At 36.0% G+C, this 21,440-nt stretch overlaps 1 long non-coding RNA gene across 1 annotated transcript; it reads right to left on the bottom strand.

Moving 5' to 3' along the window:
- Positions 1–11,165: 11,165 nt before the first annotated feature.
- LOC110135110 (uncharacterized) lies at positions 11,166–17,896 on the bottom strand. The gene is made up of 3 exons (XR_002313269.2): positions 17,813–17,896; positions 15,437–15,497; positions 11,166–11,414 (listed from the first exon to the last, which is right to left on the bottom strand). It is a non-coding gene; the product is annotated as an uncharacterized lncRNA (long non-coding RNA).
- Positions 17,897–21,440: the final 3,544 nt, after the last annotated feature.

Raw genomic sequence — 21,440 nt, forward strand, 5'->3', positions numbered from 1 at the left:
ATCTAGTGAATATACTTTGTTTTAGGGTCACTGGATAAGTGGAATCAACAAGTCTAAAAGAACGTACTCCAAAACCTGCAGATAATTTAGAGGCAGAACTGGGGCACGGAGATGGCATAGGTTATGGCCTTAAGGCTGGCAGTTGCTTGTTTGGAAAGAGGACCAGCATAGAGGATGAAGATGAAGTACATCATTTTTGGAGAGTGTCTGTCATTGCCTTGTTAGTGTATCAAGGTAGTTGGCCTCCTTAAACATGATTCTGTAGTGCAGAGTGAATGGTGCCCTTCAGTGATCTTGCTACAGTGGAGTCTGGGTAAGAGGTTAATTGATGTCAGATGGTGCAGGGCTCAGAAGAAGGTACAGTAGTCCTTCTGGTTGCTTAATGCACATAAAGCAAGTACTCATATATCACATATGTAGAGTCCTTAGGGGTCCTGTGTGTTGCTCTGAACAGGCTACAGTGGTGATGTAGGTAGTACAGACTTCACCAGCCTAGATAAATTGTCTCCCGTGTTCATATACCAAGTCTTATCAACAATGTCACTTGGACTCACTGCTCACTTTGGTCATCTCAGTTGGTTTTAAACTAGGTTGCATCAATGCAAACTTGTCAATAAAAACAATTTCCAATGGTAGAGCCCCATTATACTTCAAAACTTTAGATTACAGTATCTTCCTCCCAGTTTTCCTGTCTGATTAAAGGGCTGCTTCTCCGTCTCCAGCTTGCTTGACATGAAACTCTAATGTTTTTCTTTAAGACCACTGTACTGTCATTTGTTGCCAGACATCTGACCTCTTAAAATCTCTAAGGCTCGGAGAAGTTGATGGCCAGAAATTCTCTCCCCAACCCTCCACCGGTGAAATAATTGGTCTCCAGCTTTCAGGAGAAGGTCTGTTGGAGGCAGTCATTGGAGAGAAGGTCATTTTAGTCTCATTGCCTACACCAGTCACCAGAGGCTTTGGCTGTAATACAAATGGAGGGAAAGATTTTTAAAATGTAATGTTCCATCTCAATGCTAGTTAGATATCTACTGTATTCAAAACAAAGCCAAGTCTCCACATGACCAGTTCCTCACCCAGTGTTGTATTCAAAGAAATTCCATGCCTGTGTCTAAAAGTAATCTTAAAACATTTAGATGTTAAATGCAGTCTAGAGACAAAAAGGGGAGTTGGTTCCTCTGAGGTAAAGAAGGATTTCTTAAAGATTCAATTTCCCTAACTTTCAGAGTCTTAGAGAGTTTTCTGAAGCTTCTCATCTCTTGCTAAAATCCCAGAAAATTCTTAACCTTCTCAGCCTGAGTGAAATCTTTTCTTTTCTCCTCCTCCCAGTCCCCTTTGGGCACCAGACCCATCATTGACTTTCCACACAAACAAACAAAAGTTGGTTTTGTGCTTCCCAATTTTCCTAGACAATCATCTCTCTGATTCTAAACAATCAGAGAAAGAACTGAGAAAGAACTAAGCAGAGGATCTGGAATTATCCCTAGCAGACAAAGAGGAAAAGTGTGAATTCTCTCTCTCTCTCTTTTTTTTTTTTTGTCATACAAGCTAATCCCCACATTTCTCATTTCTCCTGCAAATGAGTACATTGTATACATATAGACTCTGAAGTTGCACAGTTGCACCACCACATTTGTTTTGTCTTATTAAAATTAATTTTTATTGGAGTATAGTTAATTTACAATGTTGTGTTAGTTTCTGCTCTACAAGAAAGTGAATCAGCTATACATATACACATATCCATGGGCTTCCCAGGTGACACCAGTGGTAAAGAACCCGCCTGCCAATGCAGGAGGCATAAAAGACATAATTTTGATCCCTGGTTTGGGAAGATCCCCTGGAGGAGGGTATGGCAACCCACTCCAGTATTCTTGCCTGGAGAATCCCATGCAGAGAGGAGCCTGGCAGGCTGTAGTCCATAGGGTCACACAGATTCAGACAGGACTGAAGTGACTTAGCACATACGCATACAGTCTCATTTAGGTTTTTTTCCTATGTCAGTCATTACAGAGACCTGAATAGAGTTCCCTGTGTTATATAGTCGGTTTTTATTAGTTATCTATTTTATATATTGTAGTGCATATATGTCAATCCCAATCTCCCAGTTTATCCCCCACTCCTTCACAGATGTGGAAAACAAACTTATGCACTGGCCTCATTTGAATTCAAAGCTGCCAATACTGGATATTTGACTTGGAGCAAGTCTGGCAATTATCTCCTCACTCAGTGGAGTAAACAGCTACCACACAGGGAGGCTGAGAGGATTCCATGGATAACATATGAAGTTTCTGTTGTGAAAGGCACAGAGTTAGCTTGCAGCAAGAGCTAGTTTCCTTTGCAATAGGGCTTTGCTTGTGACAGCAATTATAACTGGCACTGTAATAATTATGATCATTATTTCAAAATTTTTTGATTGGGCACATAAAACAAGTTCAAAAATTTGTCCAAAGAGATTGGTCACTTCTACACTTGACCTTGAATTGTATAATGCATATGCTGCAATAAATTTTAAAAGGCTTAATATTTGAATACCAGAAAAATAAAGCAAAGAGAATAAATTTTAGCATGGTTGTTGGTAAATTCCTTACCACAGTTAAAACTGGATATTTTAATGAGGTGTTTTCTCTTATTTCATTACTTACGTTGACAAAAAAAATCCCTTGAACATGTATCGATGCTAAAATCTCACTTGGGGTACTATTTAATATCCTCATCTTTGAAAATTAAAAATCACCTCGCTCCTTACTGAATTTTGCTTGCTATTTGTTTCTTTTTGTAGCTCATTGTAAACGATTTGTTCAGTAAATGTGACATTACCATTAAAATTATTTTAAAATAGTTTGTTTACTTTTGCTTCAAAGGAAATAGTCAAATAATTTTCATACCAGCTTAATCCTCCAGTAGAGCAGTTCTAGTGTATTTTGCATTAATGTGTTTATATCTAAAAATGAAACAACATGCTGAGTCAGTAAGAAGAGAAGAAATCTTAAGCCATTAGGCATCTTTTTACTGAGCTGAAGAATTTACTTTTATGAATCAGTGTTCCACTAGAATAACTAATTGAATATGTATCAGAAATTCTTTTAAATCAAGATGTTTGTATTTTTCTTAAAGAATCATAGTTTGTGTCAAGATACTTTAATCAATTGAGTTCACATGGATGGATTGAATCTGTTTTAGTGTATGTTTTATTCAAGGAGAACTAATGATATTCTTCCACTCAGGGATTTAGGGAATGAAGCTGTTTGTTTATTAAAACAAAAACAGCAAAAATATCTCAGAGTAAATGCAACTCAAGCTGGAAAAATACTTTTGTATTTGAAAAGAGAAAGTCACTAATCATTTTTTTAAATAATGTGAGGAACCAGTAGGAGTGAATGCCATTTACAGGGATTTGAGAATGAAGAAGTGGAGAGGAAATACATGCAGGCAGTTTACTATCTCTTTGAAAATTATTCTCACTGGTAGCTTCAGGAAGGGCAAAGAGAGAAAAGAAAGGTTATGTTAGAATGTACTTGAATGTGTTTGTAGGCCAAGGGGAAGGTAGAAAAATTAATATTGATCCACACAGGTTAAACACCTGCCTGGCATTTGATATTTAGCTGGAGGTGAAGCAGGGGTTTAATCCTATTTTCCTTTGACGGCGAGGACTACGTGGTAATTCACCCTTCACAGACTCCTGCCGTGCCCATAGGTGAAGGAGTGAGGGGAAAGAAAAGAAAACTCCATTGGCCACTACAGAGAAGTCTGGTGACTGCATCAGGTGCAAGTATAACTCCTAAAGTGATACACTGCCCTCAGTGATAGAAAAAAAATAGAAAAGCATTGGTAAAGTTATAGATAAGGATGAAGAAGAAAAAAAAAAACGATAGGTGCTAACAGATGTTGTCTTTCCATATAAGTTTTAGAATTCATTTTTTAATATCTACAAAATCACTTCCTCAGAAATTTATGTCTTTATTGGAATTTAATGCTTGGGGGACACTGGAAAATAATTCAGAACATTTTTGAGTTGTGAGAATAGAACAGAACACAGAAAGGATAATGAACAAAGAAAAAGGCACTTATCTCTATTGGAGCCTCTACACTAATAAATGTTTGTTTACAACTAGCCTCTAGAAAGTTTGGGAGTGATGAGTGATGAGTGATGTTTGTCTCCTATGAGAACTGCTTTCTTAGACAGGCTTCTTTTTGCACTCCATTCCAGTGTTCCATGGTGGCTCAGTGGTAAAGAACCTGCCTACCAATGCAGGAGATGTGAGTTCAATCCCTGGGTTGGGAAGATCCCCTGAAGAAAGAAATTGCAACACACTCCAGTTTTCTTGCCTGGGAAATCCCATGGACAAAGGAGCCTGGAATGTCACAATCCACAGGGCTGCAAAAGAGTTGGACACTACTTAGCAACTGAACAACAACCAGTGTTCTGTTTATTAGAACATGGCCTGCTAAATGTCATCCTAATCCCCGGAATTACCTTGATAGCGTTCCCTTCCTTTAAATAAAATTTATATTTCCTCTTGCCATCTTCATTTCAGTTTACTTCTCTGTGAATTCCAAGGGTCCAGTATTATTTCCAGCAAACATTTCTCTGTAGTAAGAGAATGCTTTTAGAGACAATATCTTTGTCCTTGAATCTGATCGAACTGTGATTTCTTGGCGGGATTTCTAAAATTTCTGCTTTCTCAGTGGGTCACAGATGTGGAAGAGATCCCTAGAGTTCACTATTTTCATATTCTCTTCTTTCTAGGAACTGAGACAGATTACCCAGACTCCCTTGCAGTTAACTGAGGCTCCATGACTAAGGGCTGGCCAAGAAATATAGTAAAAAGTGATACATACTTTCAAGAGTGAATCACCATGACTCTTCCCCTTTCCACATAATTTTTTTTTAATATTTTCTAATTGAGGTATAGTTGATTTATACTACTGTATTAGTTTCAGGTACATGATATAATGATTCAGTTTTTGTGAAGATAATATTCCATTATACATTACTATAAGATATTGGGTGTAATTCCCTGTGCTATACAGTAAATCCTTATTATTGATCTATTTTAAGTATAATAGCTTGTGTTTGTTAGTTCCATAACAAAAATTTGTCCTTCCCTCCCTCCCTGTCCCCAGATTGTGTTAAATGCATATAGATCAATTTTAGAACTGTTATGTTAAAATTATTGCATGTTCAGATTTTCATGATTTTTTTTGGTTTCATTTATTTTTATTAGTTGGAGGCTAATGACTTTACAATACTGTAGGGTTTTTGCCATACATTGACATGAATCAGCCATGAATTTGCATGTGTTCCCCATCCTGATCCCCCCTCCCACTTCCCTCCCCATCCCATCCCTCTGGGTCTTCCCAGTGCACCAGTCCTGAGCACTTCTCATGCGTCCCACCTGGGCTGGTGATCTGTTTCACACTTGATAATTACATGTTTCAATGCTATTCTCTCAGATCATCCCACCCTCATCTTCTCCCATAGAGTCCAAAAGTTTGCTCTGTACATCTGTGTCTCTTCTTCTGTCCTGCATATAGGGTTATCATTACCATCTTTTTAAATTCCATATATATGCATTAGTATACTGTATTGGTGTTTATCTTTCTGGCTTACTTCACTCTGTATAATGGGCTCCAGTTTCATCCATCTCATTAGAACTGATTCAAATGTATTCTTTTTAATGGCTGAGTAATATTCCACTGTGTATATGTACCATAGCTTTCTTATCCATTCATCTGCTGATGGGCAACTAGGTTGCTTCCATGTCCTGGCTATTATAAACAGTGCTGCGATGAACATTGGGGTACACGTGTCTCTTTCAGATCTGGTTTCCTCGGTGTGCATGCCCAGGAGTGGGATTGCTGAGTCATTTGGCAGTTCTATTTCATGATTTAATATGATGTTAGCTGTAGGCTTTATGCAAATATTCTTTATCAAACTGAAGAATTTCCCCTTGGTCCCTAGTTTGATCTGTATTTTTATCATGAATGGACTTTGGATGTTGCTAAATGCTTTTATGACTCAACTGATATGATAATATGATTTTCTATTTCTACTGATTACATTGATTAATTCTCAAATATTTAGCCTGCTTAGCATATCTGGAATAGATTTCACTTTGTCAGGGAGTATGACACTCTTTATAACTTTTGATTTCAATTTGTTCATATTTTTGAGGATATTTTTGTCAATGTTCATGAAAGAACTGGTCTATAGCTTTCATTTCTTATAATACCTTAATCTGCTTTGCTGTTTGGGGCAATGCTATTCTCAGAGAAAGAGGCAAGTTTTTCCACTGTATCTTTTCCTGGACAGGATTTTAGAGAATTAGTGCCATTTTTTCTTTAAATGTTTGCCAGAATTTACCAGTAAAACCATTTGAATTATTTATTCAAATTATTTATTATTGGTGATTTATTCATTTGGATGGCTAGTTTATGATTTAACTTCTTTACTAGATATAGAATTACTGAAGCAATTTACTTTTTCGTGTGTTTTGATACTTTGTGTTTTTTAAATAATTGTTCTGTTTTATCTGAATTATCAAATTTGTAGACTGAAGCTGTTTATATATTTTTTTATTGCCATCTAAATCCAGGGAATTAGCAGTAATGATCCTCTTTCAGTTATGATATCTATGTTTCATGTCATCTCTCTTTTCATATTTGTTAGCCTGGCTAGAGGTCTGTAAAGTCTGTGGTTCTTTACAAAGAACCATTTTTTAGTTTTGTTGATTTTTCTCTATAGTTTTCTTGTTTTCAATTTCATGCTTAGTGCTCTAATTTTAATTATTTTTTTCCTCTGCTTGCTTTAGAGTTAAATTGATCCTTGTTTCCTAGTCTTTTAAATTGGAAGCTTGGGTTATTGATTTTAGATCTTTCTTTTATATTACATGCACTGAATATTATACATTTTCCTTTAGGCATTGAACTATTTTTATAGCATGACAATGATTTTGTAGGTTTTATTTTTATTTTCATCTAGTTCAAAATTTGTTTCAATTCCTCTTGAGTCATCTTATTTGACTCATATGTTATTTGCTATTTAGTAATGTATCATTTAATTTCCAAATGTTTTGTGATTTTCCAGCTAAGTTTTTGCTATTAATTTTGTAATTCCATTGAGGTTTGAGTGCATACTTTATATGACTTCTGTTCCTCCTCTTTGATGAGGTATGCTTTATGGTCTAGAATGTGGTCTTTTGTGGTGAATGTTCCATGTGAACTTGAGCATAATGAGCATTCAGCTGTTATTGAAGAGTGTATTCTAAAATTATCAATTAGACCAAGAGGATTGATAGTGACCTTCAGGTCCACTCTCTATTGACTTTCTATCTACTTGACCCATCAGTTACTGACAAGGGGAATGTTTTAATTTACAAATATAATAGTGCATTTACCTATTACTTGTTTTAGTTATATCACATATTTGATGCTCTATTGTTAGGTGCATACCCTTTTAGGATTATTGTGCTTTCTTGAAGAATTGACCCCTTTATCACTTTGTAATATCATCTTATTATCAACTCTCAGTCTTTCAGCCAGCTTCTGTCTCTGGTCTGTGATCTTCTCAAGTCTTTCTTTATATACAATTTTCAGGTAAGAATACCTGGGCTGGTCTGAGAAGTTGCCCATCATCTTTCTCATACAATGCTTATATGGATAGTTATATTGCCCTCTCTCAATCTAGTCCATACCATATAAAGCAATAAGTATATTAAAAGGTAGCACTTTTATAACTCATACTATGTTATCAGGCACTAGTCTCAGCACCTTATATATATTTACTTCTTTGTTTCCTATAAATAACTTATGAGGAGGCACTATCCTTATCTGTATTTTATAGTTGAGGAAACTGAGAGACACATTAAATAATTTTCTCAGGGTCAGTAGCTAAATGGCAGGTCAAGATTTTATCATTAAGAAGACTACATCTTGAATAATTAGAAATTTGTGTGGATGGATGTTGGATAAATGAGCTTTTGTGTCGCCAAATAAAAGCATAGTTTTAGCTTGTTATCACTTTCTCATGTCACCATGAAAAGGCAATAAATAGCACAATGTTTCTACAACCACTTAGTGTATTGTTTACCAGCCATTTCTGTGATTTTTACCAGACAGCAAGTCAATACTTGTTACTTCTGAGTGTTTTTGTTTCTTTAGTAATCTCCAAATTTACATTCCTCCAATACCATGAGGTGTAATTCAGTGTTCACTATTAAATGAATTAGCTAGGTGGATCTGAAAATGCTTCTGACGAAATTAGGTTTCATTTTCTGTGGAGTGTGGTGGACGAAATTATAGCATTTAATTTAGTGAATTGAATACAGGCTGCGCTTCATTGATTTATTCACCTTTTTCCCTTTAGTGTGGACTTTGAAAATGTAGTTATAACTATTATATTCCCAATAGAAAATAAAACATTGAATTTTCAGGACTGAAATGGTAGCACAAATTTGGGTTATTTTTACATAATTCTTATAAGTCATATTGAAAACTGCTTATACATGGTAGCCTATTTTACATATTTATTGACATGAACAACTATATCTTATATCTTAGGCTAAAAATTTGGGACATCTGGCTGTCAAACAGTCTCCCATCTTGCTCATACTATATTGGTCTATTATATAAATTTTCACATTTTATGGAATTTGGCAAGGAAAAAGAACCGGTGCTCAAGAGGCAGCTTATGTAATTTAAACTATGTATTTAATATGTGCCTGTGTTTTCTATAAACTCCTTGAATAAAACCTAGATATGAGAATTTGATTCTTTAAAAATATATTTTTATGAAGATAGTAAGCTCAGTGAAACAATTAGACCCATTGGTAAGCTGACATGAAGGAAATAATTATTTTTAGGTAAATATGGTGGAATGCATTATCACTGGAGCCCATTTCCATGTCCCAAACATATAGAATGTAGCTGAATAAATTAAATGTGTAGCGAAGCTTGAAATGAAGAATGGAAAAATCCAAAAGTGTTTGAAATGGAGCTGAAAAGTCAAGAAAAGACACTTATTAGATGTCAAGCCAAGATGTCTATAGGGAAATTGGAATGAGATATGAACTTTAAATAAAGAATATAGGCCTCCATACAACCACATGGATAATAATCCTGACCACTGATTCGAGAAGTACAACAAGCAGGATTTGAATTGCCATGAGAAACCCTGGAGCCATCAAGGGATATATTATGAAATGTGCCTAGAAAAATTCCACCCCAGCTGCCACAGGGAAATAGCAAAGAAATTGTCTATCACCTCTCTGAATTCTCCCCTCTCAGTGCTACTCTTGTAAACCTTTGTAACACTTGAGAGTTCAATAAACTTAAGCATTCTCTTGACTATGCATCTATTGTTTTCTCTGTTTTGTTTTATCACTTCTTTTTTGTCAGGTCATTGCTCAATTATCATTTTGGCAGAAAGGCTTTCCTCACTGCTATATATATAATAGCATGTTTCCCCAGCCAAGAACACTGTGTGATCCCTTCACCTTTCTTTCAATTTCACCATAGTGCCCACCATCATCAAAAACATGAAGAATTATTATCAGTCTTCTATCACTAGAATTAAGCTGTATGCAGACAGGGACCTGTTTAAGCACTTAGCCTATAATATATCATGTGGCACATAGAAGATGCTCAATTGTCCTTATTAAGAATAAGAGAAAGCAAAGAAGGAAGAAAGAAAGGGAAGACATGCCTCAAATAGGTAATAGATAAAAGGTTGCCACTCTAAAAGAATTCAAGCTAGATTTAGAAAAGGCAGAGGAACCAGAGATCAAATTGCCAAATCCACTGGATCATAGAAAAACCAAGAGAATTCCAGAAAAAACATCTACTTCTGCTTCATTGACTATGCTAAAGTCTTTGACTGTGTGGATCACAACAAACTGTGGAAAATTATTCAAGAGATGCGAATATCAGACCACCTTACCTGCCTCTTGAGAAATCTGTATTAAGGTCAAGAAGCAGCAGTTAGAACTGGACATGGAAAAATGGACTAGTTCCAAGTTGGGAAAAGAGTACATCAAGGTTATATATTGTCACCTTGCTTATTTAACTTCTATGCAGAGTACATCATGTGAAATGCTGGACTGGATGAAACACAGCCTGGAATCAAGATTGCCAGGAGAAATATCAATAATCTCAGATAGGCAGGTGACACCACCCTTATGGCAGAAAGTGAAGAGGAACTAAAAAGCCTCTTGATGAAAGTGAAAGGAGAGTGAAAAAAGCTGGCTTTAAAACTCAACATTCAAAAACTGAAGATCATGGCATCTGGTCCCATCACTTTATGGCAAATAGATGGGGAAACAATGGAAACAGTGACAGACTTTATTTTTAGGGCTACAAAATCACTGCAGATGGTAACTAAAGCCATGAAATCAAAAGACACTTGGGATCCTTGATAGAAAAGCTATGACCAACCGAGACAACATGTTAAAAAGCAGAGACATTACTTTGCCAACAAAAGTCCATCTAGTCAAGGCTATGGCTTTTCCAGTAGTCATGTATGGATGGGAGAGTTGAACAAAAAGGAAAGCTGAGTGCCGAAGACTTGATGCTTTTGAACTGTGGTGTTGGAGAAGACTCTTGAGAGTCCCTTGGAGAGCAAGGAGATCCAATCAGTCCATCCTAAAGGAAATCAATCCTAAATAAATATTCACTGGAAGAACTGATGCTGAAGTAGAAGCTCCAATTATTTGGTTACCTGATGTAACCAAAGAACTAACTCATTGAAAAGACCCTGATGCTGGGAAAGATTGAAGGCAGGAGAAGGGGATGGCAGAGGATGAGATGTTTGGATGGCATCACTGCCAGGATGGACATGAGTTTGAGCAAGCTCCGAGAGTTGGGGAAGCCTGGCATGCTGCAGTCAATGGGGTTGCAAAGAGTCGGACATGAACTGAACTGAAGTAAAATAATAGTAGGCTCGATAATTCTTGTTTGATTGCTCACTTAGTTAACAACCTTGTATCATTAAAAAAAAAGTCACTGCTATTATGAAGTCAGTAGTGGTACTGTGAGGGGGAGCAGAGATAAGCATTAGCATTGCAAAGAACCAAGACTGAGTCTGTTGAAAGGGCCCATTTATTAATCATCAGTGCATTGCTTCCTTATAATCTGGGATTCAGTTTATAGCAGAAATTGTTTATTGTTCTTAATCCTGCTTGACTATGAGGAAGTTTGTCCTCAAGACTGGGCTACTACAAAAACATCAAAGCATTTGTACTCACATTTATACTCCCATTTCTTTTTTCTAATCTCTCTCCTTCTGTGTCTCACTTATCTGTACCAATAGATATGATGTTTAGAAACTTCTGTTCCTTATAAATGTATCTGATGTCAAATGGATTCTGAATAAGATCAGAGCAAGCAAATAAGGCCCAGTCAGCAGAACTCTTCATGTCCTATGGGACAAATATCAAGCATTTACATTTATTAGTGCCTAGAAACATTTTCTCATTATTTGGTGTATGCTGATGGTAAATCACTCTGTCATGTCCGACTCTGTGTGACTCATGGACTGTAGTCCACAGGCTCCTCTGTCCATGGGATTCTCCAGGAAAGAATACTGGAGTGGGTTGCCATTTCCTTCTCCAATTTTGGTGTATAAATTTGTGCTATTTAGGTCAGATATGCTCAATTTCTGAGGCTTTCCACGTGGTGCTAGTGGTAAAGAACCTGCCTACCAATGAAGGAGATGTAAGAGACACAGGTTTAATCCCTGGGTCAGAAAGATGTCCTGGAGGAGGCCATGGCAACGCCCCCCAGTATTCTTATTTGGAGAATCCCACATCAGAGGAGCCTGGAAGGCTTTGGTCCATAGGATCGCAAAGGGTCAGGCACGGCTGAAGTGACTTAGTACAGCACAACACATGTTCACCTTCTATCTAAAAGCTTTAATTTTCCACAATATAGTGTAAGCGTTCAACTAAGTTTTGAAAGATATATATGTAATACTCTGCCTTCTTTGGCTTAGTCCTGAAGGTACATATAAAAGTCACAACTTTTATCACATTACCCCTGATTTTTAAGTAATAGCCGTCAGAATTGCCCCTAGTTATGAATATTTGAGGTCTTCATGGCAAAGTCGAATGACAGTAGAGAGAAAACCATCAGAGTGGGCAAAGATTTTTAGAATGATGGAAAAGATACCTTTCAAAAGGTGAAAAAGAAATTTCCATGGGAGACTGAAAAATTAAATCTAGCATTAAGACATTTTATTAATTCAGTTCAATTAGTTTAATTCAATTAATTCATCAATCATGAATATTGGATTTGATTCTTTAAAGCTTCTCTTAACATTCCCTTTTTGAATCTAGCTTAAAGTATAGTCTGGTTCCTTAGATGTTGTTGTTGGCTTTATATTGTTTCAATCATGCATTCTTTCAGCAAGCATTTATTGTTTGTTACTCCATACCTAAGGCTTTAAGTTGTGGCAGAAATCTGTCTCAGTGACTTGATTCAGCATGCTGTTGTGATCCTCGTGTCTAAGTCTCAGGTCTATATGTCTGGTAGGCTGAGTCACCAACTGTGAATGCTAGTATATTTTTCTTCCTTTGTTCTTTATGATAGTTCATAAGGAAAATAATGCTGTGACTTTAATGCCATTTTTTTTTGTTTGTGTGGGGAACTGGGGGTAATGGTGGGTGACTGTGACTATCCCTATGTGATCTCCTGAAGGTGAAAGTAGCTGGCACAGAACTGAAAGGAAGGCAGGAAGAAACTCTGCTTCCTTAATCTCTAAGATGAGTGTGTTATGAGCTAAAAATTGAATTCATTGACTTTATATAATTGTAATTCAAACCAATCTACAAGAACTGCTTATATCTAAATGATGATGGAGTGCTAAAGTTATCATTATTGTTTATAAAAGACATCATAACTATAATTAACTCATATTGAACTGCCTTTTTGTTAACGACATTGCCAAAAGTCACACTTGGATGCATTTGGCTCCTTTAAGTGAGCAACATGTGATTGAATGAGCCCTTCAAAAGATTCTTTTTGAGTATAATTTAATACAGAGTTTGCTATAAATCATTGACAAGAGCAGTATGATTGCAGCATTTACTTTTATATAGTTTTTATTTAAATTAAGGAGAGAGTCTGTATAAAAGAGAAATTAATTCCTGAAAATATAGTGGGATCTGAAGAAAGATTGAAGAGAATAAATATTGTTCACTTTTCAAAATGAATTATTTTTTTATTTTTTAATTGAAATATAATTGCTTTACAGAATTTTGTAGGTTTCTGTCACACATCAACATGAATCAGCCATAGGTATACATATGTCCCCTAGTTTCTGTTGCATGGCACTGCTATTTTCTACAATAAAGGAATAAAACTTGCAACTATTAAGTATCAATGTGTATATATATATGTATGATGTGATGTGTGTCTGTATGCTCAGTTGTGTCCGATTCTTTGCGACTCCATGGACTGTAGCCCACCAGGTTCCTCTGTTCATTGGATTCTCCAGGCAAGAATACTGGAGTGAGTTGTCATTTCCTTCTCCAGGGGATCTTCCTGACCCAGGGACTGAAACCACGTTTCCTGTCTCCTGCGTTGGGAGGCAGATTCTTTACCGCTGAGCCACCTGGAAGCCCATATATGTGTATACACATGCACATATGTATGTGTACATAGGTGTGTATACAATATACATATATAGTGATTGGATAAGTTATTGGATAAATTGTTGGCTATATGATATAGGGAATCTGTGGATAAGCTGTGACTTCATTTACCAACTATAAAATAGTCTGTGAAAGCCCAATTTTAGAAAATGAAACATTTGATAGAAATTTGAAGAACTTACTCTCCTCAACAAAAATATTCTTTTATCAAAGAAGAGGTGAATGGATACTGGTGTACACCCAGATCTGAACCACAGAAAGTAAGGGAAGACAAAGGGATAACCTGCAGTGGCGCTGCAGGTAGCCCCGCGTAGTATTGAGAAGTCCAGTAAGTAATCAGGGTCAGAAAGATCCTGATTCTTTCATGTCAGACACCGGGATTACTGTATAAGAGAGATAAAACATTAATAAAAAAGAGGCATATCCTCATACTCCAGTTGGGGATTAAAATAGACTTCCTTTCAAGACTTGATGATGTCATAGTCCTCATCTTTAAGGAAAAATTAATTCCTACATGGTTAAAAACAAGAATTTTGAAAGACCTGGGTCAGGAGAAAGAATGAGAATAAAAGGAAATTCAGGTGCAAAGATTAAAAATTCATTACTTCTGTTTCTTTGAAACAAGGCTCAATGATTTGGCCTGTAAAACCTAGTTATTTAATCATTTTGACTGATTTCTTTATATTGCAAGGAACAAAAGTTTATAATATGGCTTTTATCACCTAGGGAGTCTAGTCCTAGATTTAGTAATGCTAAGTCCTGAGCCCCACCTCTGGGGATTTGGAGGCAGTACAGCTTTGATGCAGTCTAGGTCTCTAGTTAGTAAAATGCCAAGGTGGTTTTATTCCCAATCTAAAGAGTTTTCTTATCTTGGTTATTGGATTTGGGGGAGGAAATAGTCATTGTGTTAGAGTAGGCACACTAGAAGAGTGAAAAGCAACACTGGAAACGCTATCATCATAGAGATAATTTGTTTTAAGAGTAACATTAACCCAATAACAGCCTGAGCAAGTTTCATACCACATACTTTACTAACCATCTGTTACTCAATTATAATTTTTACTGCTCATACTTTCTTTTTGCCCAACTTTCCTCCTTTATTCAAAAGATTTTTTTAGTTGCATGAGTTACTAGTATTTTATACTAATGAAGTTGTCAAAAAGTAAAAACTGCCCATTTAAAATATCAGCTTATTTTCTTATCCTGTATACTTACCTGATTTTTCTTATCCTTTATCAACTAATGTTTTCCATTTCTCTACAATTTTCTGTGACCTGTTGATTGACCTGTTCAAATTATTTGCACATTCAGTCACTGCAAACAATTTTGTATTATCATCATCCCGTATCTGGTCTATTCTCCATATTTATTGCCTCCCCCAACTCCCACTATCATTTAACATTTTCTCAGTGGAATGTAAGCCACTTGACGGCAGCAATTTACATCCATGTAATGCTTTTCTGTTACATATTATAATATTTTGGCATTTGGGTAGATAAAGTGAAAATCACATATATATTTATATGTAGTTGAATTTCATTTTTGAAATAAGCTAAGTAATAATTTTACCTGTTTTTCACAAAGGCCTTAAAGGATTGTCTAGTATTAAAGTTTGTTGTCTGTCCCCAACTGATGATATTTCAAAGTAAAGGGCAGTTTCTTAAGTTAAAATTTTATTTCATAATCAAAAGCATAGGGTTCATGTGGTTGTTTTATTAAAAGTAATTGCTGCTGCTTCTTATTTCATTCAAATTGAATAGAAATTAACTTTCTTGTCAATTTATACTTACCATAATTCCAAAAGCTTAAAAGGTAGATAATCATGAACTGTCTTTCTCTGAACCCAATGACCTACATATTTAGAAGAAATAGAATAAACAAATTCAAAATATAAGAATCCTAAAATATACTACAAAACTAAAAGCCAAGTTAGTTTTACATTAGCAATATGGGTTATCTTTAAAAAAAAAAAAACTTCACTTTCTAATCAAAGAAATACATAACTATAAAATTAACCAATTAACATTTATTTAAAAAGTTGCCTCAGCTTATTCATAGGGAAATAATTTATTTTTTGTCCCAAAAATATATATCCCCTCCTTTCAAAATGATTCCTAACTTCTGAATAATGTGATTATAGCTTTAACCATTTTACGAGAAATACTCTGAGATTTTAGTAAGCGTTAATTATGATTTTTTCTTGGAAAAACTTTAGCCATGCATTTAAGAAAAAGCAATTCATTTATGTGAAGTTCTGTTACCAGACATAGAATCATTTCCTTTATTGCCTAATATATGTTCAGTTTCATGTCTAGTTAGAACATAAGGCATGATAAAGACAACTGGCAAAAGAAATCATATAGTTATTTTATGCAGCTGCCTGTTATAAGGAAGTTCATAAACTCCATATTCTGTTGAGCATAAGTGTGTGGCCCAGTGGACATCTGGTTCTCCATACAATTGTCAGAGATATTCCAATTCCATTTGTGTTTTAAGCAATCCAGATGTCCTTCAACGGGTCAATAGATAAGTGTTACATCCATACAACAAAATGCTTCAAGGAATTTTAAAAAAGAACTACTGATACACATGAATGAATCTCAGAGGCAGTATTCTAAGTGGAAGAAGTTATATCTTAGAGGCTGTGTAAAATATGTTTCCATTTATGTTAATATGACAGCCTTGAAATGGCAAAAGTATAGAAACAAAAAACCGATTAGTCAGTGAGCCCAAGAAACTAGACTGGAAGAAGGGTTTGTCTTCAAAAGATCATGAGGGCATTTTTTCAGCTGCTCTACACCTTGATTGTTGGAAATGTTAATGTTATTGTGTGTGTTATACCTGTAAAAACAAAGCACTAACTGAGAAGAACAGAACAACTTTGACACTACATTGCTAATGTGCAAGTACAAGTGAGGTAACTGCAAGCATATGACACAATAGTATTGATTATATAAATAATTACCAATCAATAAGGATAAGCAGCAATAACAGCAAAAAAATCTAAATAAAATTTGCATGAATGATGTTAACATAACATTCACAAAAATGAGTATCCAAATGGTCAATAAACAAGTGAAAATATGCTCAGCTTCACTTTGAATCTGAGCATGACATAATATAGCAACAATGAATTTCTCCTGCTAGAAGAGTCAGATGATAAATGTGTTAGTGAGGATGTAGAGGCTTTAAAGAGTATGAGAGGAAAATGTATTCTTACACAGCAGGGCAAGTTTCAAAAATGATACTCCTTTCGAAGAGATATCCTTCCCTGTCTAGTAACACTGAAAATAAGAATACCAGGCATTCAGAAATTCTGCAAAATAGTGAAAATTGAAATAATTATTTGGGTTAGTTACAGTTGCAGTTGTCTAAGAGTTGTCAGTATTGTATACAAAATATTCATCAGAGCATATTTATACCAGGAATAATTGGAATCACCAAATCAGATGCTATTTAAAATGTTTCTGATTCTAATATCCTTAATATTGATTGAGTTTCCTCATCAGTAATAGGAAAATTGTAATTTAATTATTTCCTGGTGTCATCTGGAATAAAATATTTAATCTGTACCTAGAACACTGTAGGTATGATCTGATACTGATTATAATCACTGATACTCATCTTTAAAGGTCAGATAAAAATGGGAAAGAATTTTACATGACCAAAAGTGAGAATAACTACAGTTTACTCCTTTGATTCTATAGGAGTAATTTTTTAACCTTTCTTAAAGCCCCAGTGGTATCTACTTTAATAGACTAGCTAGGATCTTCAACCTCACCTAACTATGGATTCTTTTCAGTAGGTGTCAGCAGGGGTCGGTATCTGCTTTGATATCCAGCGCCAGTTCATTCGAGCCTCAATACAGTTTTGAATGGGATTGAAACATTGTATAATTCAGTTACATCTTACTGTAAAACCACAGAAGTTTACTCATTTCTAACTTAAACCTGGAATTAGTAAAATATAATCCTTCTTGAGTATCATGTTGCCATCAAGAAGAAGATTGTTACAATATGCAACCAACTTCCTCCAACTTAGTAACTGCTGTGCACTTTTGTGAAAGCTTTATTTTGTTTGGCGTATGAAACCCAAATTTCTTCTGCACTCTAGTACCATATTCAGAATTTCAAATGCCCAAAGAAGGACACTGGGGGCTTCCCTACCTGCAATGCAGAACATCTGGGTCCGGTCTCTGGGTTGGGAAGATCCCCTAGAGGAGGACATGACAACCCACTCCAGTATTCTTGCCTGGAGAATCCTATGGACAGAGGAGCCTGATAGGCTGCAGTCCATGGGCCTCACAAAGAGTCGGACATAATCGAGCAACTAAGCATGCAGAAGGACATTTCAAATTCCAAATTCTATGTATTTACTCTTATTGGCATTTTTTAGTTTACATTTTTTCTAATGACTCTATAAGATTTAGAAAGTATGATGATGGCTCATTTGCTTATGTCATATTCTTTCTTGTGACTCCATGGACTGTAGTCTGCCAGGCTCCTCCGTCCATAAGATTTACCAGGCAAGAATCCTGGAGTGGGTTGCCATTTCCTTCTCTAGGGGATCTTCCCAACCCAGGGATCAAACCCAGATCTTCTGTAATGCAGGCAGTTTCCTGCTTAAAACTTTTTTTTTTTTTCTGAGCTATTTAGATTGTATACCTATACTTTTCAAATACCTATTAGCCTGAACTTGTCCAATTCTACTTCCTGCAAGTTATTTTTGATAAACATAACATTATCCAAGATAGAAGAAAATAAAGGAAGAATTTAGTTACTGAGTAAGCTGGAGAGTACAGCTAGTGAATATTATGAGTATAAAAGTTACTGTTAAAATGTGTGCATCTTCAAGTGCTCAGGCCTGCTGCACTGGGAAGACCCAGAGGGATCGGGTGGAGAGGGAGGTGGGAGGGGGGACTGGGATGGGGAATACATGTAAATCCATGGCTAATTCATTTCAATGTATGACAAAAACCACTGCAATGATGTAAAGTAATTAGCCTCAAACTAATAAAAATAAATGGAAAAAAAATGTGTGCATCTTTGAAAATGATAGGAGTTGCTAACCAGGCCAGACATAGGACAATTGGTGTAAAAAACTGAGATTGTCCTGGGCAAATGGAGACAAATATTTATAATAGTGATAAATAATTCACCACAACCACATACAGATTCTGTAAATTTATTGCAAAGGTGCCCCAGCTAAAGTGTCCCATATTCTGATGCATATATTTGCACCTTTAGGGGAACACTTTCTCATTTATTTCACTCAATTACATTTATTAAGTTTCAGGATAGGAGCTGGATACTGGGGATCAGCACTGAAGGACACAGACCCCATGTTTGCTCTCAGGGCATCCATCTCAAGCTTTCCTGTTTAATATCAACATTTAATGGTATTTTGAATGTCTCAGCATTTAGCACACATAAACTATAACTAAGCTGTCCTATTTAGGTGGAAATGTGTAGTAAAACTGATTTTACAAAAAACAGAATTTAAAGATAAGTCTACACTTTCCAATGCTTCATGCCTTTAGAACTCCTCTTCAGAGAAAAACTGATAAAGTCTAAGAACATCTTTAAATTATAATAGTAATAAGTGAATAAGGTCATTAATCTGTGGAACTATCCTTAAAAACTGTGGAAAATTCTTAAAGAGATCGAGTACAAGACCACCTGAACTGTCTCCTAAGAAACCTGTATGCAGGTCAAAAAGCAACAGAACCTTACCTGGAATAACTGAATGGTTCAAACCTGAGAAAGCAGGATGGCAAGGCTGTCATTGTCACCCTGTTTATTTAACTTATATGCAGAGTACATTATGCAAAATGCTGGGCTGGATGAATCACAGGCTGGAATCAAGACTGCTAGAAGAAGTATCAACAACCTCAGATATGCAGATAACACCACTAATGACAGAAAGTAAAGAAGAACTAAAGAGTCTCTTGATGAAGGTGAAAGAGGAGAGTAAAAAAGCTGGTTTAAAACTCAACATTCAAAAAACTAAGATCATGGCATTCTGTCCCATCACTTCATGACAAACAGAAGGGGAAAAATGGAAGCAGTGACAGATTTTATTTTCTTGAGCTCCAAAAGCACCGCAGACAGTGACTACAGCCATGAAATTAAGAGAGACTTGCTCCTTGGAAGGAAAGGTATGACAAACCTAGACACTTTGCTGACAAAGGTCTGTAAACTCAAAGCTATGGTTTTTCCAGTAGTCATGTATGGATGTGAGAGTTGGACCATGAAGAAGATTGAGTGCCAAAGAACAGATAGTTTCAAATTTTTGTGCTGGAGAAGACTCCTGAGAGTCCCTTGGACTGAAAGGAGATGAAGCCAGTCAATCCTAAAGGAAATCAACCCTGAATATTCATTGAAAGGACTGATGCTAAAGTTGAAGCTCCAATATTTTGGCCACCTGATGCGAAGAGCCAACTCATTGGAAAAGACCCTCATGCTGGGAAAGACTGAAGGCTAAAGAAGGGGGCAGCAGAGGATGAGATGATTAGATAGCACCACTGACTCAACGGACATGAATTTGAGCAAACTCTGGGAGATAATGAAGGACAGAGGAGCCTGCATGCTGCTGTCCATGGGGTTGTAAAGAGTCAAACACAATTTAGCAACTGAATAACAACAACAGACTTTCCCTGATGCTGGGAAAGATTGAAGGCAGGAGGAGAAGGGATGACAGAGAACAAGATGTTTGGATAGGATCACCGACTCAATGGACATGAGTATGAGCAAATTCTGAGAGATGGTGAAGGACAGGGAAGCCTGGAGTGCTGCAGTCCATGGGGTGGCAAAGAGTCGGGTGTGAATGAATGACTGAACAACAGCAACAATCCTTAAAAAACAAAATGTCGTATCAAGTGATTCAAGGAAATAATGACTGAATGTAAGGGCAGAAACTGGAAAACAAAAACTATAATATTATTACAGTTAAGTTTCCTTATAATATGTTGAAAAAGATATTTAAAATGTCCACTTCCTTCTTCTCCCCAGAATCATTTCACATATATTATACACAGGTCCTGATTTGTTTTCTAAATAGTCAGAAACAATCATTTTTCATATCTGTGTTCATCAATGATAACAAACATATCTATTCAAATTCTTCCATATTTGATCAGAAATATCCAAGTATTGCCTCAGTCAGAACAGTTTCTTAACAACAAAAATAACAACAGTGAACAAGACAAGACAAAACGAAACACACACACGAAACACATTGCTTACTGTAGGAATAGAACACGCATCAATGCCTTGTTTGTTGAGGATACCTCAACTTGGTCCTGCATAGGTCACTGATTGGCAGTGGTTATTTACTTAACTTTTCCTCATTGGACATTATTTATGTGTGTGAACAGGCTCGAATAAGCCTCTAAATGTTCTCCCAACTTGAACATTTGCACAGTGTGTAACTTTAGCATTGTAATAGAATTTCTCAACTTCTTTCCCATTGTTTTTGTTTTTTTGTATGTTTTCCAGCTCTAGTTTTCTAATTTTCTCTCTTCTTTCTTTCATAGAAAAGCTTATGAAGAAATAGATTTAATGCCTTTTTCCACATCTAAAACTTTCACTAATACCTCAGTTCTCTAATGTGTCTCTTCTCTTACTGTTTAACTAATATTATTATTTTTTACGTCACCAAAGACCTTGTGTTACTACCCCAAGATAACCATCTGAATGCTTATCACACTTAAGCTCTCTGCAATGCCTTTTGGTTCATTGTGTCTATTTTGAAGTTCTCTTCATCATGGTCTTTCAAGATAATACCTTCTTTTTA

This window comes from Odocoileus virginianus, chromosome 1 (assembly GCF_023699985.2).
Source record: "Odocoileus virginianus isolate 20LAN1187 ecotype Illinois chromosome 1, Ovbor_1.2, whole genome shotgun sequence".
In the NCBI taxonomy this organism is placed as follows: Eukaryota; Metazoa; Chordata; class Mammalia; order Artiodactyla; family Cervidae; genus Odocoileus; species Odocoileus virginianus.